General features: G+C 35.2%; 1 protein-coding gene across 1 annotated transcript in view; it reads left to right on the top strand.

The window, feature by feature from the left end:
• The first annotated feature begins 15,373 nt into the window (after window positions 1-15,373).
• LOC112054337 (endochitinase) overlaps window positions 15,374-20,608 on the top strand; it is a 39,351-nt gene continuing 34,116 nt past the window's right edge. Inside the window, exon 1 of the mRNA XM_024094091.2 lies at window positions 15,374-15,452. The gene's annotated coding sequence lies outside the window, so the exon portion shown is untranslated. The remainder of the gene's footprint in view (window positions 15,453-20,608) is intronic.

Raw genomic sequence — 20,608 nt, 5'->3', positions numbered from 1 at the left:
TTCAGTTGTTTTTGTTTATTACCTACTACTGTCATCATCTACATCCCATATTCGGCTCACTGTTGAGCATGATTCTCCTCTCAGAATGTCCACCACGCTGACCCGATTGGCAGAATTCTCAGGTATGCAGGTTTCCTTACGATGTTTTCCTTCACCGTTTGAGACACGTGATATTTAATTTTTTAAAATATACATAACTGTAACGTTGGAGGTGCATGCCTCGGACCGGATTTGAACCTACACCCTCCGGAATCGGAGATAGAGGTCACATCCATTGGACTATCACGGATATTAGCACATATATACCTAACTATATTTTCTATTGCGGAAAAACCTAGTTCCCGTGGATATAGTGTATAATGTACGGAGCGCAGTCATTGATATAATGGCGTAGTATATTTGTTAAACCCCTTCTAATAAGATCACTGATTTGTGAAAAAAGTGCCCGACAAAAATGTTTTGAGAATGAATGTGTGAGAATGGGGGCCCTGGGCACAGGCCCCGTTTGCCCTCATGGTGAAGATGGTATTGGTTCCGCGTGTAACCCTACCCCTACCTTAATACGAGTATCCTATGTCCGTCTTCTGGCTCTAAGCTACCTTTCCACCAATTTTCAGCCAAATCGGTACAGGCGTTCTTGAGTTATAAATAATGTAACTAACACGACTTTCTTTTATTTGTACCTTTTTATTTTTTAGAAGTTAGCCCCTGACTGCAATTTCACCTGATGGTAAGTGATGATGCAGTCTAAGATGGAAACGGGCTAACTTGTTAGGAGGAGTATGAAAATTCACATCACTTTCGGTTTCTACACGACATCGTACCGGAACGCTAAATCGCTTGGCGGTACGTCTTTGTCGGTAGGGTGGTAACTAGCCACTATCGGAACCTCCCACCAACCAGACCTGGATCAATTAAGAAAACCTTAGACGACCCAGCCGGGGGTCGACCCCAGGACCTTGTCTTGTAAATCCACCGCGCTTACCACTGCGCCACAGAGGCCGTCAAATAATCTATATAGATTAAACCTATAATCTATATAGATAAATCACTGAGCATATACTCGTGCATCGAGTGTTAACTACATCGTTCACATCATGACCCCAACATCTTTATATCAACAGAAACTCGTGCATCACCTTGACTTTTGGGATTCGCAGATTTAGTACAAGTTAGCGGTGCATACCATCGTATGGTGCAAACGCAACTTGACATTATAACAAAAGGAATCCTTCGCAATAACAACGGAATTTCGACTTACCCTCATTGACATAAGAAACCTAATATGCTGCAGGATATTTGTCGATAATTTGGATTAGCATTTAAAACTACCATTTATTGGACAACGTAGATTTGATGAGTTTCAAATTACAAGTAAGTTTGCATTGAATTAGAACTTGAATTGATTTTTAATTTCTAAAAATCGGAGAGAGAGAATTTTTAATAGTATTATTTTTCGCTGGTATATTGTAGGTTAATTTTGACCTACAATATGGATGTATTTATTGAAAATATTTAATGTAGATAATATAAAATGAAATACAGGAATTTAGGCTTTTTATTCGATAACTTTATTCGATTTTTAACCGAGTTCAAAAAAAGGAGAAAGTTCTCAATTTGACGCGTATGTATTTTTTTAAATGTTTGTTACCACATAACTTCGTCATTTATTAATCAGTTTTAAATTTTTTTTTTTTTGTTTTATTCGATCTTTTTGCATCATTCACGGGTCCGGTGCCATCAACGCTGTGAGGCTGAAGTATGACGAAAACAGAGGCTTCAAAATACCTAGGTCAATTAAAAAAAAAATCAAAATTTTATTTCAAGTAGGCTCAGTTTACAAGCACTTATGATACGTCAGTTGACTATTTGTAAAGATTTTACCATCGGTTCAGAGGAACTGGCAAGAAACTCAACAGTTGCTCTTTAAAAAAAATCATACAATATTATAATTTACAATTGATGACAACATTACAATTTCTTATAGTTTTAGTTCCTGTGTGAAGGTGGAAGCATCTTTATCATTGAGGAACTCATCAATGGTGTAACCTAAGTAACCTCGACTAACTAAATGTTTTTAACACATAGATACATAAATAAAAGGTAAAGAGGTCGACGAGGCTTAAAATGAAAAAAAAAAACGTGAAATGTTTTCTAGAACACATTCTAACTTGTATGCGGCATCTGAGGCGGCATCCATACCCGCATTAAAGCGTGCCAGTCGCTTACGATAAAAAAAAATAATACAGAAAAAAAAGTATTTGTTGAATGCGACACTTGAGCGTAGGTACATAAAATGTATCGATGACATTTTATGACGGTAGTAAAATACTTTTTCTACTCGGATGGAATTTTCAACAAGAAATTAATTAAGAAATGGCTAGACAGCATAGAGCGTTTAATATTCTGTGCTAGACGGCATTATCTACATTTCAACGAGGTTCTTGAGGTACCTACCTACTCACTAGGTAGGTACTAGCATCGATATAAATCGTTAGATGGGCCCCTCCATACTAACGCACAATTTTATGTCATTTCCCAAAGACGTGCACGCACATCTTATAACGTAACAAGCGCATGCTGTGAGTGGACGTGGACTTAAAAAAATACTGTTTTTTCTCATTTTTATCCCTTAATTATGCCTTCTTGATCATTTTGGAAGTGTAATAACACAAGGCACAACGTGAATAAAACGAAATGTGTTACGAGTGATGACGTATTCAATGTGCGAAACCAATGACAATTCCGCAACTCTTTGAGGCCCATCTAACGATCTAAGATCGATGGGTACTAGCGATCATTTAAATACAGTTCTTGTTTTGGACGAGTTCTATTCTATTTTATGGCGCGTTTGGAACCCTCGCAACTTTAATTTTAACTTTTCGACTAATTATTATCACCATTAACTAATAATATTATTACCTGACGTTTTGAAAGTACTTGTAAACTAAGCTTATTGCAATAAATGTACTTTGACTTTGACTTTATTCGTCAGTTATTATCTTTTTGGAATTTTTTTCACTTCAATTGTTGGATTTTGTATTTCGCTGTTCATCTTTTATGACTCCAATTAGGTACACTTTTGGAATGGAAATAAAACATAGTGTTCTTGTCGCAGTTTTCTAGAGACCTGCCTCTTGACTTTGCCTCCAATTCGGAGGGCGTAGGTTCAAATCCGGTCTGGGACAAGCACCTCCAACTTTTCAGTTGTGTGCATTTTAAGAAATTAAATACCACGTGTCTCAAACGGTGAAGGAAAAACATCGTAAGGCCACCTTCATACCTGAGGCCACCTTCATACCTGAGAATGTTTTTAATTTTGTAGGTGTGTGAAGTCTGCCAATCCGTATTAGGCCAACGTGGTGAACCTAACCCCTCTAATCCTGAGAGACTCGTGCTCAACAATGAGCCGAATATGAGTTGTTAATCATGAATGATGATGAGTGTTCTTGTGTAAAAGCTATTAGGTTCTACGGAACCTACCATTACGAAATATATCGCTTGCTTTCCTGGGTACATTTTTATCTCTGTTTATGAAACTACAGATATATAGATACATTCTGCTTAATACAGATTATGACAAGGATTATTAAATCAAAAATGTATATTTTTAATACCACTAAAAGTCAGACTTTATTAACATATTTTTCTTACCGAATTGAGATCAATGTTGATCGCACATTGAGAAACAAACCGCAGATGCCGAACACACGGCGAAAAAAAAAAAAGCTAACATAATGACTATTTTTTGCACCATCATGCATATTAATACATTAATTCCTTAATCCAAAAGTTGTCTGGCAGATATTCCTATAAGCAATAAGACCGCTTTTACACATACTTGTTTAATATATTTTTATGTATTTTTTTTTGTTATTGTCTTTCTCTTGTGCAATAAAATATATATAAATAAATGATGTGCCACAATAAGAGTTATTTATCACACCATCATCATCATCATCGAGTATCACCAAATCAAAGAAATGGGACGATTCGCAGAAGAACCCAAAATTTCGACATAACTCAATGACGATTGCACCGGAAAGCGCAGTGTTGGTCGACCTCCACTATCGACCGAGGTCATCAAAAATTACAGGGGCCTTTAAAATAAGTACTTAAAAGATTAAACAGTGGACATTCATTGGCCGAAAATAATAATTTATAGATGTATAAGTTGATAACAATTAGCAGCTGCGGTTAATCTCGTAATGTGCGATCAGCTTTACCTGGCTCCCTGCAGCGATGCCGTTATAGCTTCGATACAAGGCTTTTACTTATCAGGTACTTAAAACAAAATGTCGTTGAACTCGATTTTGAAAATTCTTTCGTTGAATTCAATTATTATTATTACGTATCATGAACTTTTGAGACTTTTTTTATGTTGGTATATAAAGTTTTGATAGGACTTATTTTTTTATTATTTGGATTGGTTATTTGTTTTTTTTTTTTTTTTGTAAAATTGTGTGTACCTAAATGATATAATTTATATAGATAGATTTATTTTGAATTATCTCTACTCTACCTACTTCTTACAAAGAGTGAGTATGAATATCACACTAAAATTATAAAGGCGAATGTTTGTGTATAAGTGTGTATGTTTGTTCCTCCTTTACGCTGCGGCTACTGAAGCGATTTGGCTGAAATTTGAAATGGAAATAGATTTACTTTGGAATAACACAAAGAGTACTTTATATATCGGAAACATCGATCGGATCGGGATTGAACCACCAACCCTTGGTGATGAGTCCGACCGCTTTAGCGTTGATCTATTGAGGCTCAAATTGCAAAATTAAAAAAAGTATGACAAATATTAAAAGGAAAAGGGATATTAAGATAAGTTTTTTTTGCAGTAGGTACGTCTTTACGGTTGGTAGGGTGGTAACTAGCCACGGCCGAAGCCTCGAGCCAGACCTGGACCAATTAAGAAAAACCTCAATCGGCTCAGGCGGGGATCGAATCTTGGACCTCCGTCTTCTCCACTGCGCCACGGTTATGTTACTTTATCAGTCAGACGCATTTATTACTTTTTATGAAGGTTTTATTCAAAATCAAAGCAACAAAAACATGTTTATTATACAGAAGTATCTAGAGAGTTGTCGCCAACTTACTAGTCGTTAGCCCAATTCCGATAGATAATGGCGGCTAAACATCGAGTCCTTTTAGCGGAAACTTATTTACGACCAACAACTAAAGGCATCGAAGTTTCCATTACACTGAAGCGGGTAATATCAGCACGGCACGGCATTAAAAAATATCGTTGTTTTTAAAAAAAAAAACGTTAGGTGCATTTTTTATTCTTTACAAGTTAGCCCTTGACTATAATCTCACCTGATTGCAAGTGATGATACAATCTTTTTTTAAAATAATTTTTACAAATTAACCCTTGATTACAATATCACCTGATGGTAAGTGAAAATGCAATCTAAGATGGAAGTGGACCAACTTGTTAGGAGGAGGATGAAAATCCACACCCCTCGGTTAAATAAGGAAGTTGCAAATACATATAGTTTTATTTAATTATAATATTAATTTAAGCATTGTAGACAAAATATTTTCCGAAAGGGAATTGAGGTAATCGAACCTTAATAAAAGCTACCGTTATAAAGCAACTACCGGACGCTTGGGACTTTATGTCACCTAGAGTTATTTTTTCATAATTAATGATCTTCAAATAGGTACCCATTTTCATAAAACTTACAAAAAAAATATTTTTTCAGAGTATTTGACTCAATTTAAATTTTATTTACGTAACGACTTTCGTTAGCTAGTTATCCTTAATAAAACATTCATAAAGCATTCATTCAAATCGGCATAGCAGTGAAAATGTAATAGACTGACTGACATATTTTTAATATAAACGATTGCGTAAATGATAAATGATTAGAACTAAAAATAATAAAAATCGTCTAAATACTCCTTGTCGTGTCGTGGAACTATGGAAACACACAAAATGATTCAAAATGATTTGTGCTCGATCACTTTACGGCCAATAAAAATAATAAAATTATTTTGTTAACCAAATAAACTGTCTTACACTAGTAAATTGGACATTATTTTCTTTTTGATTAGATTTTCGAGTGATCGAGGTTTGAAAACCTGATTTGGGACATAGGTTTGAGAACGAGAAATTATTACATTTTCTCTAATTAATTTATGATCAAAAGAAGTGTAATAAAACTGTTTCCATAATACAGCCTGCGTGGCTTTGGATCTTAAGGATTCTAGTATTGGGTCAAACTACGAAATATTGATATTTTCCAACTTTTCAGTTGTGTGCATTTTAAGAAATTAAATTTCACATGTCTCAAAAAACTTCGGTGAAGGAAAACATCGTCAGGAAATCTGCACGCCAGAGAATTTCTTAATTCTCTGCGTGTGTGAAGTCTGCCAATACGCATTGGGCCAGCGTGGTGGACTATTGGCCTAACCCCTCTCATTCTGAGAGGAGACTCGAGTTCAGCAGTGAGCCGAATATAGGTTGATAACGACGAGCAACCAGTCTGTTCCGTCGATCTTTATTTAAAAAAAAAACACCAACTCCTTTGTTTGCTAATCTCATTGTGTTAAGTGATTGTCATTTTGTTCACGTAGTCGTATGTAGCACACGCAGAGATCAATGCCAATCGCTCTTCCTTCCGTTAGTTCGGTGACATCTCGAACCGCCTGCCAACCGGTTAAGAATTGCTAGGGGGACCATGATATTGGAGATACAATAATATGTCCCTACTAGTTTTAGGACTTTTCTACTAATTTTAAAGTTGTATAACTACTACAAAATGTATTGGGCTATGTATTTTGAATTATTAATTTAGGAATTAGTAAATTTTTTGGCTTACACTATACTAAACTATTATATCAAGGGTATTTATTTTACTGTATTTACAAGTGTGATTAATGTATAAATGATTTAAAATGAGAATATTTCATATTTTTGATTTCACAAATCAATATTTTAATTAAATTATTTAAATAAAATCAAATTATTCTATAATCAATTTTTATTACTATCAAATTTAAAGGTAATCAATGTAATATTAATATTAGATATTTGTTCAAATAAATTTTCTTCTTTCTTTCTTTAATTCTATAATCATGTGTTATAAAAAAGTATAATTACGTCGTATGCATGCACTTTTCAAGATTATTAGATGTATTAGAATATGTTAACCGAGTTTTCAATTAATAAAAAATATTTTAACATATACTAGCAGAACCTCGCAGTTTCACCCGCGTTGTTCCCATTCCCGTGAGAACACGCAGATGAAATATACTTCCATATTACTCCCTGATAATGTAGCTTTCTATTGGTGAAAGAAATTTTGAAATCGGTTTTGAATTTCTTGAGTTACATACAAAAATGCAAATCTTTCCTATTCTTGCTTTTATGACACTGACACCGGAGCACATTCTAGAGATGTTGACTTGACAATATTCAATTGCAAAACGTTTATACCAACATAATTACAAAACCTTTCCCTTTGCATTCTTTAGATTTTTGTTCGTTCGCCTTTAACTATTGAGGATTGACAAATTTTATTATGGTGAAGTGATAAAATTATCGCGTTAATTCAATCCTGACATTGTCTGATGTTAAGGTAAGACTAGCCTAAAAGACAGAACATGTGTTTAAAGTGTGAATCATAATCCGGGAACCAAAACATAGCCCTCTAAGAAATATTGACGTCAGCACATTACTGCGTGGCTTAGGGATTCTATGGTAAAATATTGTAATCGAAAATATATACGAAAATTTCCGAGTTTCGACCAAAATTATGAAGAAAACCGATATTATATACGTATTTAGTGAAGTAATAAATATTAAGCAAGTAGTAAATAGTCCTTCATTATACAAAAACCATGGTAGCACTACATAATTAAAACGATTATTGACTTCAGTGTTGATCAGTGTTGCCAGTTGGGTCTTGTGAAAAGTTACCCGAAATATTAAAAAAGTAACCTTTTTGTGTAAAAAGTAACCTTTTCACTAACTACTCTTGCTTTTTGCGTTCCACAGCATGGCTGAACCACCATTTCAGCCTCTGGGGGCTAAAATAATTTTGTTTTTTTGTTTATTAACTGTCTGTTACGAATATCAGCCAAGTACTAAATTACTATAAACTGAAGGACATTTTACTCGTAAATAGAATCATCTTAAGTAATTCCTCATGGGATAAGAAAAATACAAATAAAGAGCAAGAATTAAAAAAAATTAACGTTAATTTCTTAAATTCATACTTGATTTTTTTAAGAAATTCAATGTGACTGACTGCAAGTTGCAACTTACTTATTTCGCAACGTCAATTGTAACGTCTTCATTTATAGTGAGATTGACACAGAAACATCGATGATTTCTTGAGCATTTGTCCGCATTTCTTGATTTAACGACCGTTCTGTTTTAGATATACGAAATTGTAAGTAAATTTTAAAAAATCCTAAATATCACGTAAAAGTAACCTTTTTATTAATGTAACCTAAAAGTTACCAATGCAGTCAAAAAATCACCTAAAAGGTTACAAAAGTAACCTTCTGGCAACACTGGTGTTGATACGGGTTCCATTATAATTAAATAACGCGGACCATGTGATATTTCGATTCATTTCACATTGAAGCAAATCAGGGGCTGAATCATTCTTTAGCCACCTAATTAATCAATACTTTTGCATATATTTATGCCTTTCAGGTATCTTTTACATATTTATTTATGTAAATATATGTCTATACTAGTTTTCTAAATTGGAAAATTTGGAACAATTTAAATTGTCTATTTTTTCCAATTTAATATTTTTTGAAAACTAGTAGCGTTCTGTAGGGATTATAAAATCTAGGAACCGCTTAGTTAACCTTCATATCGAGATAAATCTCTAGCTAAGGGAACTTGAGTGTAAATTCATTGCTTAGTTGCTATTCAGGATGCCGCTTCTTAGGAAAGTGACTTCATTATAGCATACGGGGAGTAGAGGTTAAGAAAAACATCTTATGTGGGGGATAAGGGGAGTTTAGGGCGGTTATAAAATGTAATTTGTATATAAATGATAAATTATCATCATCATTATCATTATCAGCCGATGGACGTCCACTGCTGGATATAGACCTCTTGCATGGGCTTCTAAAAATGGCCTCTAGCCGCTAGCATCCAGCGGCTTCTTGCAACCCACTTGATGTCCTCGGTACACCTAGTAGGGGGTCGATTTCTGGTGCAGGGTCGCCATTCCAGCAGCTTGATAAATTTTAGTTTGGTATAAATCTAAGTAGATTAACTAACAGTTAATCTAACTAACTAACTAACAACATAACTAACAGTTGCAAAATAACTAACAGTTGCAAAGAGATTTTTTTTTTATGTCATCATATTTTTTTTTCTCTCATTTATTTATTTACTTTTTTAAAATTTTTAACAATGTTAATATAAAAATATAATACAAAACACTATTAAAAATTTATAAAAAAAATAAATTCTCCCGGTGCGGGACATTTGTGTGCCCAAGCAACTGGTGGTCAGGGCTCCAGAGTGAGGAACCTCCTCACAATACGCGCCGTCTCAAGAATCACTGCCTTCTGTATCCGACTTTTCTCTCTCTCTCTCTCTCTCTCTCTCGAAACAACTAAGAGAACAATAACAGTTGACTCAACATTCCACATGGCGGTAATCTCGTGAGCAAGGTCCAAGTATTTTCATGTCATCATCATCATTATTAGAGCAGTCGATGGACGTCCACTGCATGACCGCATCCTGCGTTTGGCTACTACCATCTTCAGCCCACCTAGTGGGGGTTCGACCAACCTACGCTTACAGGTACGAGGTGCCTTAGACCCTTGGGACTTCATTTTGCATCGGCTTCTTGAACTAACTGACACTTCAGCTTTGCGACTCGTTGAGCTGTAACTTCCTTAATTATGATTATAATTGCCCTTCTAAAATAGGTGTAAACGGCAAACAAAAGAACAAGCAAGCCATTGAACCACAGAGAAAACCCAATAAAACCAGACAATAAAAAGAACATGTGAACAAGATGAGTTAAAATCAAATAAAGGATGAGTATGACACATTGTATTAAGGGAAATATGAGTACATGGTAGAAAAAAGTAACTTGTCAATATTAGTAATAAAGCAGTCATTACTAATATTGACCCAAATAGTATCACACAATGGACTGAAGGTTACCAGGTTAATGCGCTGCGAGACGTTATCTGCTTCTTTTAGAACAATGTCATTAACAATTCAGATCTTAATGATTCAGATCAGAAAAATATGCCGGTTAACGATATATTTATGTATTAACAATATCAATATAAAAAAACCGGCTAAATGCGTTTAGGGCCACGCGCAGTGTAGGGTTCCGTAGATTAAGTTAGTACTTTAATCCCTTATGTGATGCACAAAAATACCGATAACGATACACATGGAATAGACGATAAAAAAATCATCCTGACTTTGCAAGTAGGGAAGGAACCCAAAAAACGTTATTTCAAATTTTCTTTTTATTACTATATAGACGTAATTAATATACATACCCATACCAAATTTCAGTTTTCTATTTTTTAACAGACTCTGAGTTATCTTCCTGACAACTTTATCTTTTTAATCAAGAACAGAATTAGTAATCATTTTTCGTTTTCCAATCACGTTTTTAAATTGGTCGACTATAACTTTTTAAATAGCAATTGCTACTTAGATGTTATAGTTTTCCTTCTAATTTCATTGTATGCCTTACTCTCGTGAATTTTTTCACATATCCATGAACAACCACTTAGCCGGTAGAGGGCTAGGGACACTTGACTCTAACAAAAGTTAGCTCATAAAAGCTTAATGTTTTACGAATGGATGCCTTAATCGAAAAGTATTGGTAGAAGACCCATCATAGCCTTTAAAGACCTATCTAACGATACCCCACACTATGAAATAAACGAAAAAAAAATATCCCCATTTTAAATGTTGGGGAGGCATTTATTGCACAACTTTGTTCACTGTTTTAATGTACATACTCTTGCTAATTTACAGCTTTTTAGTAACAATATAATCTATGTGCTAAGCCGCGGACAGACGGACGGACAGACAGTCAGAATTGGCGAAATTATGATTATAAGGTTCCTTGTGGACTACGGAACCCTAAATACCAAAATGTTTGTGTATGTTTATTTCATTTTCATTTTTAATTTAAGTCTTTTTTAATTTCTTTCTGAAACGATCCTGCAGTTATAGATAAATTCGATACTTTCGACGGCCTCCGTGGCGCAGTGGTATGCGCGTTGGATTTACTTGACTGAGGCCCTGGGTTCGATCCCTGGCTGGGCCGATTGAGATTTACTTAATTCTATTCCAAGCGATTTAGCGTTCCGGTGGCGACGTCGTGAAGAACCGAAAGGGGTGTGGATTTTCATCCACCTCTTACAAGTTAACCCGCTTCTATCTTAAATTGCATCATCACTTACCATCAGGTGAGATTGTAGTCAAAGGCTAACTTGTAGAAAAAAAATACTAATATGTTTGTGTATGTTGATATCATTTTTATTTTTAATAGAAGCCTTTTTTAATTTATCTCTGAAACCTAGTGTAAGTATCGAATTCGTCTTTATCTGTCAGATAAAGACGAATTCGATACTTACACTGTCGATTTAAAAACTGTTTACACTACTTAGAGCTTTTACTCAGCTTTTAAAAGCGTATGCAAAATGTATAAAGTAAATAAGCATCGTGTAAGTAAATTAATACATCTCGTACAGGTTTGCGCACCGTTAGCCGACCAGCTCGCGACAGATGCATTTTCGGGATTGTCGCCGTGCCTTTATCAATCACTTGTATACAGCGTGATTTAAAATTTAGCCATTTGTTTTTGTAGTTTTAGCAAGATATTTTTAAATAAAAAAAGATATTTGATGGCCATCAACTTCTCAATATACTAATAGGTAGATTTAAATATCTTTTTTTATTTAAAAATATCTTGCTAAAACTACAAAAAAAGAATACTATAGTTAAAGGTTAGTTAAACTATTTGTGTTTACACTACTTATACTTAAGTACCTACTTAGATTATAAAAGCGGAAAAACACAAAGTGAGTATTTGAGACAGATGCATTTTCAGGCTTGTCGCCGGCCCTTTATTAATCACTTGTATACAGTGTGTTTTAAAATCAGCCCAATTATTTCATGTCATTTTAGCTTCGTTGTTAGGCGATCTAATATAAAATACCGTTTCGTAGACAAACTGTCAAACCAGTAGACCAAGGCAGCAGTTATATTTTCAAAGTGCGCAAATTATTGTCACTACAGTTCGTGTGCTGTAGCATGGTGCGGGTGACAGTTCGTTTAACTCTGGAAATATTTCCAGAGTTAAACGAACTGTCCGGGGACTGAGCCGGGATTCATGGTATTATGAACGTTATAAGGCAACTGTCACCCGCACCGTGCTACAGCGCATGAACTATAGTGGTTTTGATTTTAATTAAATTATTTACCTACACACTTGTCTGGATACTTATGGTGCAAAAACATTCCGCTAATAAATTGATAATAAGTTTGTATCTATGTTATGTGTTGGTTTTTAGTGTACTAGCGGACACATGCGACTTCGTCCACCATTAGATCTCCTTAATCCGGCTCTTACACAAAATCCGTTCTTAGCGGATGTCTTCGAACTATAAACTACCTCCCTGCCAAATTTCAACTTTGTATTATCAATCTAATAGTGATGGTTACAAAATAAAAAAAGTATTATTACTCTAAACTAGGATCACCTGGATGCTGGCTTTGTTTGGAACTCCATGCAAGAGGCTTATGTCGAGCAGTGGACGTCAATCAGCTGATGATGATTACTCTAAGCCCAAGAAGCTACACTGGCGCAGCGTGGCGGGCCTAACCTCTATATTCACTCTCCTATTGCGAGGGATGGCCCTGTGACTAATAATGATGCTCACAATCATCAATCTACATATTAGAGAGTGTAGTCTGTAATAGAATAATCAATTAACCTTATAAAATGTAAAACTTGGTTAAGTTGTAAAAATGGCATTTCGATAAAACAGATTAGGTCATAGTAAACTAGTAGCTGGGCACCTGGATTCACTCGCTTTTTGTATATTTTTAAAGTTTAACGATTTTGATTTTGTTAACGTGTGAATGGCGAGATAAAATGTAATGTAACATTAGCTAGTCGAGCTATTTTAGATAGCAACTCTATGTCAACGTTCGTCCAATAATAATAGGTGCGTTTAGTTGTTTTGTATAAATATATTTGCTTCTGTGTAATAAATATATTTATTTTTATAATTGTATTGTGAATTCCATATATAGGTAGGTTCCATCATTAGCAACCCATTTTCGTCTCACAGCTGAGCACGAGTCTCCTCTAATAATGAGAGTGGTTCGGCCAATAGTCCACCACGCTGGCCCAATGCGGATTGGCAGACTTTACACACGTAGAGATTTAAGAAAATTCTCAGGTAGGTATGCAGGTTTCCTCACGATGTTTTTCGTTTACCGTTTGAGACACGAAATATTAAATTAAAAAAAAAATATCTTAAAATGCACATAATTAGAAGGTTGGAGGAGCATGCCCGGGCTGGATTTCTACCTAAACCTACGCCTTCCAAATCGAATTTGACGGCCTCCGTGGCGCAGTGGTATGCGCGGTGGATTTACAAGACGGAGGTCCTGGGTTCGATCCCCGGCTGGGCTTATTGAGATTTTCTTAATTGGTCCAGGTCTGGCTGGTGGGAGGCTTCGGCCGTGGCTAGTTACCACCCTACCGACAAAGACGTACCGCCAAGCGATTTAGCGTTCCGGTACGATGTCGTGTAGAAACCGATAGGGGTGTGGATTTTCATCCTCCTCCTAACAAGTTAGCCCGCTTCCATTTTAGATTGCATCATCACTTACCATCAGGTGAGATTGTAATCAAGGGCTAACTTGTAAAAAATAAAGTAAAAAAAAATAAAAAAAACTGGACTATCACGGTACGGTTGCCTTTACTATGTTATATTTCATAACTAATTATAACAATTATGACGTAAAGCACTTGTTCCAAACGGAATGTTTTTCTCTGCGATAAGATACGGGAAGTGCTCTAGCTGTTCTGATGCATGCTTTTGAGGACAATTCCGTAATATATTGAGGTGACGAGTGTTTTCGCTAAACGTGAATCGTGAATAAGGGAAATACGTAGAAGTAGAATAAAAGAAGAAAAAATGTAAGTAAATATCGTTATCAACCTATATTCCGCTCACTGCACCAATTTCTTAAAATGCATTCAACTGAAAAGTTGGAGGTGCATGCCCCGGACCGGATTCGAACCCACACCCTCCGGAATCGGAGGCAGAGGTCATATCCACTGGGCTATCACGGCTATCGGTAAGTAAACATAAAAGTTGGATATCGAGTCAGTCGACCGATTGATTGCCTTACGAAATTTTCTTACGAACAAAGCGATGCAACAAATATATGTAATTATTTTCGTAATTATGTCATACTTCTAAAACAGGATAACCTAGCGAACAACAACTTCTTTTTGAATCAATCAATCTATTATAAGTCGCATTAAAATTCATTGCGTAGTTTAAAAGATCTAAGAGTACAAACGCGGGAGTCGAATTAGTTTTATAGTTTTGTATGAAAACATATTTTTTTTCTTTTTAATTCTTTATAGTAATGCTGCAATCTAAAATGATAGTGGGTTTACTTGCTAGGCGTAGGACGAATATCCATATCCATTTCGGTTTCTATACGATATCGGTGGGGTGGTAACTAGCCGCGGTCGAAGCCTCCCACCAGCCAGGCTTGGACCAATTAAGAAAACCCAGGACCGACGTCTTGTAAATCCACCGCATAAATTCTTATACCTACGCATTATCCTACTGTCGATTACAAACACACAAATGAAAAAGATTGTCCCTATTTTGTTGTTATCCTTAGGGAACTCGTAGTTTTGCTCTTTCATTTCTTATACGCATGGCTAACTCTTTACTTCTGAGTTCTAACTCTCTTCCGAAGTCTGTGATTCCTACTAATTCTTACAATTCGGGTATCTTGAAGATAAGAGTGAATAGGCATCTTCTTTGATATTCTAGCAAGAAATTCAAAAATTTTAAATTCATAATTCTTTTATTTCAATTAGGCTTAGTTTACAAGTACTTTTGAAAGGTCAGGTATATGTCAAAATTTAATTTAATCTAATGGTGGTAATAATAGACGAAAACTTAAAATTAAAGTTACGAGGGTTCCAAACGCGCCTTGGTCCGAGAAGACCAAGTTATACCTTAGAACACATTTACACTTACAGCTTACTACAGGTGAGATAGTGGCCAAGTGCGAGCCTATTCCATAAAAAAAATAAAAACAAATTAATGGTAGGTACAATTTTTGCACACCCTGTACCCCGAGATCGGGATGCGCAAGCGCATATAACTGTGCTGCAGTGCGCGGCGGACGCAAACACACGCACGACGCCGCGGAGACAGCCGTGAGTACCGCAATTTTTTTATGTGCGTAAAAAAGATCGCGGAATTTATTTCGTATCCCAAACTAAGATATGTACCTTTTCATTAGGCTAAAACATCGATAGCGTTATTTCGAATCGCTAAATAAAATTATGGGAATTTTACATAAATTACTGTTACTGCTTCCATATTTTTGTGTGCGTAAAAAACATCGCGGAATTTATTTCGTATCGCAAAATAAGAAACGAGCCTTTTCATTGTGCTAACTTAATCAATGCATCCACATTCATTTGTGCGTATTTACCATCGCGTACCTTATTTCGGATAGCGAAATTAAATTACAATTGGTTGCATTAATGCTACTGCTTCAATGTTTTTGTGTACGTAAAAAAGATCGCGGAATTTATTTCGTATCCTAAAATAAAAATGAACCTTTTTATTACATTAGTTGCATCAATGGTAAAGTATCCACATTTAAATGTGCGTAAAAAACGCGACTTTATTTCGAATCGCGAAATGAAAATACGAGAATATTAGTTATATTATTGGTACTGCTTCCATATTTCTGTGTGCGTAAAAAACATCGCGGAATTTAATTCGTAAAGCGAAATTTAAAAAAAAATTGTATTTTAATTGTATTGATGGATTGTAACTGCATTTGGTACCGCGAAATAAAAAAACAAACTTTTCAATTATGTGTTTTAAATGTATTTTTTTATTAACTATTTCGTATTGGATATAGAACATTGATTTGTAGTTACACCAATGATGTAGAAATAAATAAAATAAAAGAAATTATATTATTAATTAAGTGGGATTATATCATAAACATTCATTTTATTAATTGGTGAGAATAAACAAAGTAAAATAAAATAACTACTAAATTAATAAAAAAAGTAATATTTTATTTAAAAAAAGTAACTAAATTAATAAATAAAGTATTTTAGTAGTATAATTCTTCACATAGAAACATCTTAAAATTCAATAATTATAAAATTGACAATTGCAGTCGAAAAAATATTTCACAATTTAATTCAAAAATTCTGTTTATTTACTACAATTAATTTTAAAATGTCAAATTAAAGCACTTTTATTTCATAGTTTTAAGTTTTCACAGTCTGCAGTTTCAAAGATTAATTTTTTTGCTTTTTCTAAGGCGTCACTCGAATCTAATCTTAAAATCATTTAGTAAGTTTTAAAGTTTTATTGAAAAGCAAAGTGTCGTCCGATTAAAACTCACAGTCTTAGCATGAATAATAAAGAGACAGCATTTTAATACGATTGAGTTCAAAATGCTTACAGATTTTATTATGAGTTATAAAAATTTTATTGGGGTTTTAAAAAGAAAGTGGCGTCTGTTTATTTTAGTATTTTTCATTAAAATTTCAAGTTTGTAGTTAAGCACCATTGGGTTTTATTAAAATAAACTAGCGGACGCCTGCGACTTCGTCCGCATGGAATTTAGTTTTTCACAAATCCCTCGGAGACCATGGATTTTTCCAGAAGAAAAGTAGTCTATTTGTTAATCCAGGCTATAATATATCTTAATACCAAATTTCTGCTAATTCAGTTCAGTACTTGAGGCGTGAAAGAGTAACAAACATTCATATCATCAAAATCATCAGTTTTCGCAAATCTCGGGAAACCATGGATTTTTTCGGGATAAAAAGTAGCATATGTGTTAATCCAGAGTAAAATCTATTTCCATTCCAAATTTCAGCCAAATCGCTTCAGTAGTAGCGGCGTTATAGAGTAACAAACATCCAAACATCCATACAAACTTTCGCGTTTATAATATTAGTAGGATTATAATATAGGTCCTTTTTAAGTTTATTAATCAATTAGTTAATTGCTAAAATACTGAAAAAAATGTAATTGCTGAAAATCAGTTTTAAAAATTATGAAATTAGAAATTCTTATGTAATAAATTATCCAATATAAATTATTATTATACTTACTCTATTTCCGCGTTATTACATATTTGAATAGGCAGTTTATTAATTAATTAAATAACATTTAAAGTAGCTAATCTTAATAGAACATATATAAAAAGAAAAGCGAAGCCAAGAATATCAAAATCCAGATTCGTTTGACTCAAGTACGTTTTTTTGACGGCCTCCGCGGTGCAGTGGTATGCGCGGTGGATTTACAAGACGGAGGTCCTGGGTTCGATCCTCGGCTGGGCCGATTGAAGTTTTCTTAATAATTGGTTCAGGTCTGGCTAGTAGTTACCCTACCGGCAAAGACGTACTTACCGCTAAGCGTTTTAGCGTTTCGGTACGATGCCGTGTAGAAACCGAATGGAGTGTGGATTTTTATCCTCCTCCTAACAAGTTAGCCCATTTCCATCTTAGATTGCATCATCTCTACCACCAGTTCAGAAGGCAAGAAAAGGCAATAAAGTAATCAGTAGCAATTCTACACTTTGGTACTTTAAGGGCGGGTTTCACCAATCACCTTTTGATATATTGAGTCGGATAATTTAAGGGTAGGTTTTTTAACTTTCTTACTTAATATCGTATGGCAAAGACAAAACTTGTGAATAATCAGACTCTTCAGATTAATCATCAAAAGATAATTATCATCATCATTAACAACCCATATTCACCTCACTGTTGAGCACGAGTCTCCTCTTAGAATGAGAGGGGTTCGGCTAAAAGTCTACCACGCTGGCTCAATGTGGATTGACAGACTTCACATACGTGGATAATTAAGAAAATTCTCTGGTATGCAGGTTTCCTCACGATGTTTCTCCTATACCGACACTTACTTAACGTAATCAATTAATCAATCATCATTAATTGGGTTCAGTTGAGCTGAAAATTCTCCCGTCACCGCCGTGTCACGGCAAAGAAAGCACAACACGCACAAATGTCACGCTAAATAACAATCATTATGTATTTGCCCAACATTAGTTTGTCAAGAATAGCGAGCTTCGTGTTCAATTATTTATAACTTTACCTAAAAGTTATACTTCCGCATGTCGGAAAAATTAAAAAACAGGACAAGAGCGAGTCGGATTCACAATCCGAGGGTTCCGTATGTAAGATCATTGTTGTGCTTTTCCCGAACTTTGACCTCTAATTTTTAAGATTTAATAATAAATGAGATTTGAGATTTTTTCTTGTATTGTAAAATACCCGCCTCCCTACACGCATTGGTAGGTTAATAAAGCTTAATTTCGATAACATGGTTTCTTTATTCCACCTTTGTTTTTCTCTCATTTATTTAATTGTCCCTTTTTTAATTTTTAACAATATTAATAAAATACTAAGTATAGTTCAAAACACTATTAAAAATTTTTAAAAAAATATCAAATCTCCCTCTGCGGGACATTCGACTGCACAAGCTACCGACGGTCAGGACTCCTGAGTAAAGAACCTTCTCACAATACACGCCATCTCAAAAATCACTGCCTTAAGCATAGCTTCTTAAGATGTTGATCGAAGCTTTTCGCTGTAAGACCTTTGCCGCTGTAAGACTGAAACGACTATCGGAATAATAATAGCTGACTCAACATTCGACATGGCGTTAATCTTGTGAGCAAGGTCTAGTATTTTGATACTTGGAAATATCAAAATACTTCTACGTTTTCATTAGCACGGTTCCCTTTATCTACTTTTATTATTAGAGGACTTATCAGTATACCTATTTCATACCCAATCACAGCGAGGTGACAAAGGTTTCACTTTCAGCCAGTGACCTTAGTTGATATAGGATAATGACATCAGATGCGTGGACTCACTGATTTGTATGCCTCGCGCGTCCGATGTTGTGGAGTCTTCACACTCAACGACATCTGAAGTTCTCAATGCTAGTGACATGGGTGAATATAGCTTGGCAAGATTGTTGATGACACTCCTATGATATGCGGGCGACGGGGGAAAAACTGCGCGGGTATGAAATCGTGCGAGCGAGGAAGTGAGGTGCATCAGTCGTTTCATTGATCGCTACACGCCCCCCGGCCCGCGAGGACCATTCGGAGTGTTACGAACGAATTTGCCAAGCTATAGCATTAGGTACTTCAGCCCTCCTAGCCAAGTAGCACGTCGATTCTCTTTCTACGATCGGTAACGCTCGTAAAACTATAAAAATGTATGGGGCTGACAGATCTCGATCACGTGACCTGTCGATAGCAAATGTCATTCCCATACATCTTCATAGTTTTCGAAGCAGACATTCAGTTATTCTTCCCCACTTTCATCCCCGACAACTTTCAAGCGGCTCAACCGATTTTCATCAAACACTACCTGACACCGCACGGTTTCACTCGCGTGGTTCCCGTTCCCGTAAGACTACGGGGATAATATATAGCCTATAGCCTTCCTCGATAAATGGGCTATCTAACACTGAAAGAGTTTTTCAAATCGGACCATTTCCTGAGATTAGCGCGTTCAATCAAACAAACAAACAAACTCTTCAGCTTTATAATATTAGTATAGATATCACTTGCCCGTGTCACCTTTTATGCAAAAAAAAACTAAATTGAAATCGCATCATCCATTTGGGAGTATGTAATCTTTCTAATATGAGTATAGAGTAACTAATAGTGGCGAAATGGAATTTAGATGAAAGTAAGCCGTTCCAAAGAGTAAGAAAAAAAAAGGAAAAATCCATGGTTCCCGAGCGATTTGTGAAAAACTAATTTCCACGCGGACGAAGTTCGCTAGTTGAAATATAAATATACTACCATATACAATAAATTCATCAATATATTTTATAACCGGGTCACGAGAAAGCGACAATCACAAGCCATCTCACAACAGCACCGTCGTCGAGTAATTAAGTTCGACGCTTTGCTTAATATTAATCACTTAATTTATTCTAATCTAATCCACTTCAAAGTCTAACAGTTTTAAGTGACTCCATTAATACAATTTTGCTATAACGGCATTTATATTTTGGAATAAATTAAAATCGGTACCAATCAGATGTGAATCTATACTAATATATAGCTGAAGAGTTTGTTTGTTTGATTGGACGCGCTAATCTTAGGAACTACTGGTCCGATTTGAAAAATTCTTTTAGTGTTAGATAGCCCATTTAACGAGGAAGGCTATAGGCTATACTTTATCCCCGTATCCCTTCAGGAACGGGAACTACGCGGGTGAATACAAAACAAAAAAATTATAAAACAAATCAATCGAACTTTTAAAATCTCACTTGGTGTTAAGTGGCA

Source organism: Bicyclus anynana, chromosome 22, assembly GCF_947172395.1.
Source record: "Bicyclus anynana chromosome 22, ilBicAnyn1.1, whole genome shotgun sequence".
Taxonomy (NCBI): Eukaryota; Metazoa; Arthropoda; class Insecta; order Lepidoptera; family Nymphalidae; genus Bicyclus; species Bicyclus anynana.
This window is presented reverse-complemented; position numbering and strand designations above follow the sequence as displayed.